This window comes from Rhinolophus sinicus, linkage group LG11 (genome assembly GCF_036562045.2).
Source record: "Rhinolophus sinicus isolate RSC01 linkage group LG11, ASM3656204v1, whole genome shotgun sequence".
In the NCBI taxonomy this organism is placed as follows: domain Eukaryota; kingdom Metazoa; phylum Chordata; class Mammalia; order Chiroptera; family Rhinolophidae; genus Rhinolophus; species Rhinolophus sinicus.
Window position 1 is genome coordinate 7987073 of NC_133760.1, and position 7511 is coordinate 7994583.

Below are 7511 nucleotides of genomic sequence, written 5' to 3' on the forward strand. Positions count from 1 at the left end.
GGGATTGCTGGGTCATATGGCAATTCTATTCGTAATTCTTTGAGAAACCTCCACACTGCCTTCCATAACGGCTGTACCAGTCTGCATTCCCACCAACAGTGTATGAGGGTTCCTTTTTCTCCACAGCCTCTCCAACATTTGTTATTATTTGTCTTGTTGATGATAGCCATTCTGACTGGGGTGAGGTGATATCTCATTGTGGTTTTGATTTGCATTTCTCTGATGATTAGTGATGTTGAGCATTTTTTCATATGTCTATTTGCCATTTGTATGTCCTCTTTGGAGAAATGTCTCTTCAAGTCCTCTGCCCATTTTTCAATTGGGTTGTTTGTTTTTTTGTTGTTGAGTTGCATGAGTTCCTTGTATATTCTGGATATTAGGCCCTTATCGGAGGCACTGTTTGCAAAAATCTTCTCCCATTCAGTTGGTGGCCTCTTTATTTTGTCAATGGTTTCTTTTGCTGTGCAGAAGCTTTTAAGTTTCATATAGTCCCATTCGTTTATTTTAGCTTTTAAACTTTCTTATATTTCAAATGACAATGCACTCAACACATGAGGCACGAGCAGTGCACATGAAGTGACAATAACATGAACCCATGATAACCAAGTTTGTGCATGTACAGGCAATCACAAATCTATTATTCTGTCTAGGTGATAGTCATTGTAAAATGCCACTGATGATAGTATGTGTCACAATTTCAAGGCTATGGAAATGTAGTAATAAATGAATCTTAGAGCATAGGAGAGTCCAGCCAATTTGCAGCTTAGGATATTTCTGAGAGTCAAATGAGGTGACACTTGAAAACCTCTTAGCACAATACCTGGCACGTGGCAAGTGCTTAGTGTTTTCCTCCTCTCAACTGTACTCTTAAGAAAGCCACACACACATGCACACACACACACACACAATAATAATAATAATAATAATAATAATAATAATAATAATTTAATAATAATTTAAAAAGAAAGCCACCAAACACATACACACTTTTCTTTCTATAAACAATAATTTAGATTGTAGGAAATTAATGTTAGTCTAAATTTTCCTGATGGAGCAAATCATTGTCTGTTTGACATCTATTTTCAACATATTTTAGGTCCTGGACAATTTTTTCTGATTTATTAAAAATTATGAGTTGTTTTCCCAGAAACTTGCATGTATTTAGGTAGATGGATAGGTAGATAGGTAAGAAGATAGATAGGTAGATAGATAAATAGAGATGGGTGGACAGATGGACGGCATGCATGAAATTTCAGGGTTTAATGTTTTTGAGCCCATTTAAACCAAATACTACAGGGCATATGCTCTTGCACTAAAAGGAATATAGCTGCTGAAGAAGTACACAGTCCTTCAGCAAAGATAGCCCTTTTTCGTGATCTCAGGGCAATTACTTCTTGAGAGCTTCAATAAATCTTTCAGTTCTCTCAAGCAAGCATCAGACGATGGGTTAAAAATATATTACATTGTTTAAAACCTCAGTATATTTGCCTGTGTCCCTTGTACTGAGGTTCATGGAAGACACCCTTTTATTACATTTATAAACTGGTTACTTGCAAGTAGTTACTTCCAGGTTAAACTAACTTACATTCTGGCAAAAAGAGGAATTTATTATTTTTGAGTAGGTTCCCAACTAAAAAAATAAAATAAGGATGAACTAAGGTTAGAAGAAATGTACAAGCGTAGATGAAGGTCCCCATTATTTTTTTAATGTTTGTTGATATTGTGTATTTCCTCCTCTGTAAATTATCATATACTATTGAGAACAATTGTTTTGGGTTGTTTTCTCCTTTCTTTTTAATTTATAAAAGCTCTTTGTATGTCAGGGATACTAATCTTTTGTCCGTTACATATTTTCCTCACATTTTTTTTTCAAGCCTTGTGTCTGTTTTTCAGTAGTGTTGGTAACGTTTTCTTTCTTAGAAATATTTCAAATTTTTGTGCTGCAATCTTTCATGCCCCCCTTCCATTTCTTTCCACTTTTTGGCTTCTGCTTATTTAAGGAGGCCACCTCTAATTTAAAGTTATATGAGTAATTTCTATATTTTTCCTTTTATTTTAATCATTTATTTTGGTTGGCATATTAACGTTATTCTTGCATAAAGTGTGATGCTGGGTCTAGGTTGATTTGTTGCTAATAAATGGCCTACTGAATCAATATCATTTGTTGACTAGTTTCATCCTTTTTGTGCTAACACATGATATTATCTTTTTATATATCAATTTCTCAATAGTAATTTTATCTGTTTCTGGACTCTGCTCTGTTCTACTGACTTATATGTAATTTTCTGGGTAGTGTTATGTTCTTTCATAATGGCTTTATTTTAAAATTTTAGTATCTGGCAAAAAAACATCTTGTCTCCCTAAAAATATTTTCACCCTATTATACGATATCAAGCTCTATCTGACAATATCTGTGCATTTAACTTTCAACAAGATCTCCAAAATAATTATATACTTTTTGCTCCTAAAAAAGCAGCAAAATTTAGATGAATTTTTTGGGTAAATGTTACTTGACTTTGGAAAGGATGAACATTTTAATGTTTTAATACTTCCTGTCCCATAAGAAAACAAGACCCATACATGTGCTGTTTACAAGAGACCCACTTCAGATCAACAGACACACAGAGACTGAAAGTCAAGGCATGGAAAAAGATATTTCATGCAAATGGAAAGGAAAAAAGCAAAAAGCTGGTGGTAGTACTTACATCAGACAAAATAGACTTTAAAACAGACTATAATAAGAAGGACATCACAGGGCCGGCTTGGTGGCTCAGGTGCTTGGAACGCCGTACTCCTAATGCCGAGGTTGCCTGTTTGATTCCCACATGGGCCAGTGAGCTGCGCCCTCTATGATTGTGAACAACAGCTCTCCCTGGAGCTGGGCTGCCGTGAGCAGCCGGAGATTGGCCTGAGCTGCTGTGGGCTGCTGTGTGCTGCCGTGGGCTACCATGTGCTACCATGAGCAGCTGGTGGCCAGTGTGAGCGGCTGGCAGCTGGTGTGAGCTGCCGTGAACGGCTGACCGATGACTGGCGACTGACTGCCTCAGACGGGAGGAGTGCAAGGCTCATAATACCAGCATGGGCCAGGGAGCTGTGTCCTACACAACTAGACTGAGAAACAATGACTTGACCTGGAGTTGGGGGGAAGTGGAAAAAGGGAGGGAAAAAAAAAGTTACATAATGATAAAGTGATTGATCCAACAAGAGGATATGTAACCCTAGTAAACATCTATGCACCCAACACAGGAGCACCTAAATATAAAGCAAACATTGACTGACATAAAGGGAGAGGTCAACAGTAATGCAGTCATAGTAGGGGACTTTAACACCCAATAACACCAATGAACAGATATTCCAGACAGAAAATCAACAAGGAAGCAGTGGCCTTAAATGATAAGTTAGAACAGATGGATTTAATGGATATTTTCAGAACATTTCACCCTAAACAGCAGAATATACATTCTTTTCAAGTGACAGGGAACATTTTCCAAGATAAAGAACATGTTAGGAAACAAAACAAGTCTCAATAAATTTAAGAAGATTGAAATCATATCAAGCGTCCTCTCTGACCACGTGGTATGAAACTAGAAATCAATTATAAGAAAAAAACTGAAAACCACACAAACACATGGAGGCTAAATAACATGCTACCAACAATGGAAGGGTTAGCAATGAGGTCAAGGAAGAAATCAAAAGACACCTTAAGACAAATGAAAATAAAAATACAATGACCCCAAATCTATAGGACACAGTAAAAGCAGTCCTAAGAGGGAAATTCATAGCAATACAGGCCTAACTTAAGAAGCAAAAAAAATCTCAGGGGCGGAGGGGTGGCTCAGTTGGTTAGAGCACGAGCTCTGGGCAACGGGGCTGCCAGTTCGATTCCCACATGGGCCAGCGAGCTGCGCCCTCCGCAACTAGAATGAAGTCAATGAAGCCACTCAGCTCCTGGATGGCCAGATGACTCAGTTGGTTGGAGCGCGGGGCTCTCAACCACAAGGTTGCCGGTTCGACTCCCGCAAGGGGTGGTGAGCTCTGCCCCCTGCAACTAACAATGGCAACTGAACCTGGAGCTGAGCTGCGCCCTCCTCAACTAAGATTGAAAGGACTTTGACTTGGAAAAGTCCCAGAAGTAAACACTGTTCCCCAATAAAGTCCTTCCTGTTCTCCTTCCCCAATAAAATCTTTAAAAAAAAGAAAAGAAAAATCTCAAATAAACAATCTAATCTTACACTTAAAGGAACTAGAAAAAGAAGAGCAAACAAAACCCAAAGTGAGTAAAATGAAAGGAAATCATAAAGATCAGAGAGGAAATAAATGCAAGAATCTACAAAAATACAAAAAAATCAATGAAATCAAGAGCTTGTTCTTTGAAAAGAAACAAAATTGTAAACCTTTAGCCAGAGTCATCAAGAAAAAAAGAGAGAAGGAGGGAAGGCTTCGGGTTCTGCAGACCAGAAAGTGAACCCACCTTAGGGAAATATCTGCCATCCAACCCCAGGCCTGGACGAGAGGAAGTGGAATATCACCAGCCAGAGGCTGAAGGACTCCTGGAATGCCCCAAAAGAAGATATTTATATACTAGGAAAGGTGTGGTACAGATAGTGGAGGTGATATTGAATGGGATAGTTATCATGTATATCATGGCTTCCTACTTGTCTTGCTGGATTCAGTGTCAGCTTTACCAGTAGCAGAAGCTTTGAGAACCACTGTTATTCACCATTTGAGGGCACTGAGCTAGAGCAGGTTCGGAAGCTGGACCAGCAGTACACTGTCCTCTGAGCACATGGCTGTCTTTCTGGGGCTGGGAGTCCTCACCATGGTTGTTTTACTCCAAGGAGCCAAGAGTCTAACCAAATTGCCCAGGAAGTGGCTTCTGCTGGAGGCTGCCTTCAGCCTCCTGGCAGCATTGGGCTACTGCATAGGCATTGGCATTTAATTCCACGTAGCCTTGCAGATCAATGCCATGGACACTTGCAAAACAGACAAAAGATTAGCAGAAGCGCTATGCCCGCAAAGGTCTCACCTGGATGAACTGCCAGCTGTCAGGCACTGATGTAGCAGCAGCCACCTTTGCTGGTCTTCTGGTGATAATGTATAGTGCCAGCATGTTGGTGGCCCTATGGAGCTACCGTGAACAGAAAAACCACGAAGACAGCCAAGAATAGCACAGAAATTACAGTGAGGCACCAGAATATCTGTGGAACACTCTGAGACTTTCTTCTGGAAGCTAAATGTAAACCCACCTGTCTTGTTTCTCTTAAAAAAAAAAAGGGTCCTTTAAAATTGCACATTTGCCAACTGGGGTTTTCACATACTTGATTTTATAAATACTCTTCTTGGTTACAGTGTACAGCTAGATGGTCATCTCATTTTTCTATCAATTAGTCTTTGTTGACTGAGAGTTTGAAAAAAATATCTCCACCTTTGCTGCAAATAACATCAGAAGTTTGACTATGAGCTTGTGGTATGGCTCTCTTACCAAATGGTAAGGTGATGGTTATGGCTAAGTAGCCACAGAAATTCTGAAAGTTGAGAACTACACTTCAGGTGTAGCAGGTCCAATGTTACAGTAGAAATCTCTTACCTGTCTTAACTACTTAAAGTCACTAAAAGAAACATGCCATAGCCCCTCATATTTGGCCCCTGGGAATGATGTTAAAGCAGTTATGTGATTGAATTCTAAACAATTACATTTTGACCCTCCTAGAGGGAAACTATTCTGTACTGTGACTGCCTGGATCCCAAGGAGTCTTCTTCCATTAGAAATGGTGAGGCTGAGGTTTCCGGAAAAATGGCAGCATGAGGTGAGCCTCTGTAAAGCTCCCCTGGAATTTACAATGAATCGAACAACAAAAACTCCCTGCACAGCAGACAGGCAAGACGAAGAGGCCCACTACCAAAATCACCTACAGGTGGGAGATTCGCAAGGGGGGGGGGGAGGAGGAAAGGGAGAAGTGCGGAGATGGAGCCACGTGGGCGCAGGACGCAGACCTAGCTCAGTGCGCCGAGCTCGCTGCATCCCTGAACTACCGCAGCTGCGGGAGAGGGAAGAACTCGGACTGCTAGGGCTCCACTTATGCCCCACAGGGCTGAGAGGGCAGCATAAAACACGGCTGAACCCAACGCTCACGGCAGAGACCTCGGAGAAAAGACTGAGGGAAAAAGGCTGAAAACGGTGGTTTGGGCCCGCACTGCCGAGCAGAGAACGGAGCCTTAGGCACTGAGACTAGCCGCCCCCTCCCTCCCCTCCCAGAGCTCGCCCCGCCCCCACCTGCCCGGTGCTAGAAGCGGAACAGTAGCAGTGTCAGATCAAAATAACAGAATATTTGCTGTTCTGAGAACTGACACAATTTGCAGCCCAACTAGTTCCGGCAAAGAGGAGGGAGCTGTGGAAGCAGGACCGGCTGTGGTTGTGGTCGCTGCCATTGCTCTGGGCCACATTTCACAACTCACTCCGCCCCTGACCTCACCTATCTGGGCGGATCCCTGCAGGAGTAAACAGAACTGCTGAAACATATGGGCTCTGAATCTGGTGCAGGAAGAGCTTTGGAACATCAAAAGCTCTCCGTATCCCCACACGGACACTGCGCCCTGTGACCTAGACGAACTATTAACAGAGGAGAAGCCCGTCTCCCAGGGAATCCCCCCATTGTGTGAGAAGCTGGAATAGTGCAGAGAAAACATAGCACTACCGTGTGGGAAAACAAAAATAGGCTGCAGTTAGAGAATAAATAAAACATTCTACCAACTAGTACTGGAAAACAAAAAGACTGCTTCGTATCAACCTGTTGCAGAAGCCACTCCTATAGATGTCTAGGAAGAGAAATAGTAAACCAGTAATCGCCATGAATAACTAAGGCAACAAGATAGCTCAGAAAGAAAGTGAAAAATCTCCAGAAAAGGCACTTAAAGATACAGAAATATGTGACTTAAATGACAGAGAATTCAAGATTGCAGTTCTGAAAAAACTCAACGAGATACAAGAAAACACAGATAGGCAGTTAAATGAACTCAGAAACACAATCAAAGAACAGCATGAGCATTTTACAAAAGAGATTGAAATTTTAAAAAAGAACCAAATAGAATTTCTGGAGATTAAGAACTCAATAGAAGAAATTAAGAATGAAATAACCAGCTTAGGTAGTAGAGTTGACCAGATGGAGGAAAGAATCAGTGACGTCGAAGATAGAAACCTGGAAATGACACAGATGGAAGAAGAAAGAGACTTGAGACTTAAAAGAAATGAAAGAACTCTACAAGAACTTTCTGACTCCATCAGAAAGAGCAATATAAGAATAATGGGCATACCAGAAGGAGAAGAAAGAGAGAAGGGAACAGAGAATATATTCAAACAAATTGTCGATGAGAACTTCCCAAATTTGTGGACAGAACTGGACCCTCGAATCCAAGAAGCAAATAGAACACCTAGTTACCTCAATCCCAACAGGCCTTCTCCAAGGCACATTGTATTGAAGCTGTCTAAAATCAACGACAAAGAAAGAATCCTT

At 41.1% G+C, this 7511-nt stretch overlaps 1 pseudogene; it reads left to right on the forward strand.

The window, feature by feature from the left end:
* Positions 1-595: 595 nt before the first annotated feature.
* Positions 596-5234, forward strand: LOC109458715 (MARVEL domain-containing protein 3; annotated as a pseudogene).
* The last annotated feature ends 2277 nt before the right edge of the window (positions 5235-7511 follow it).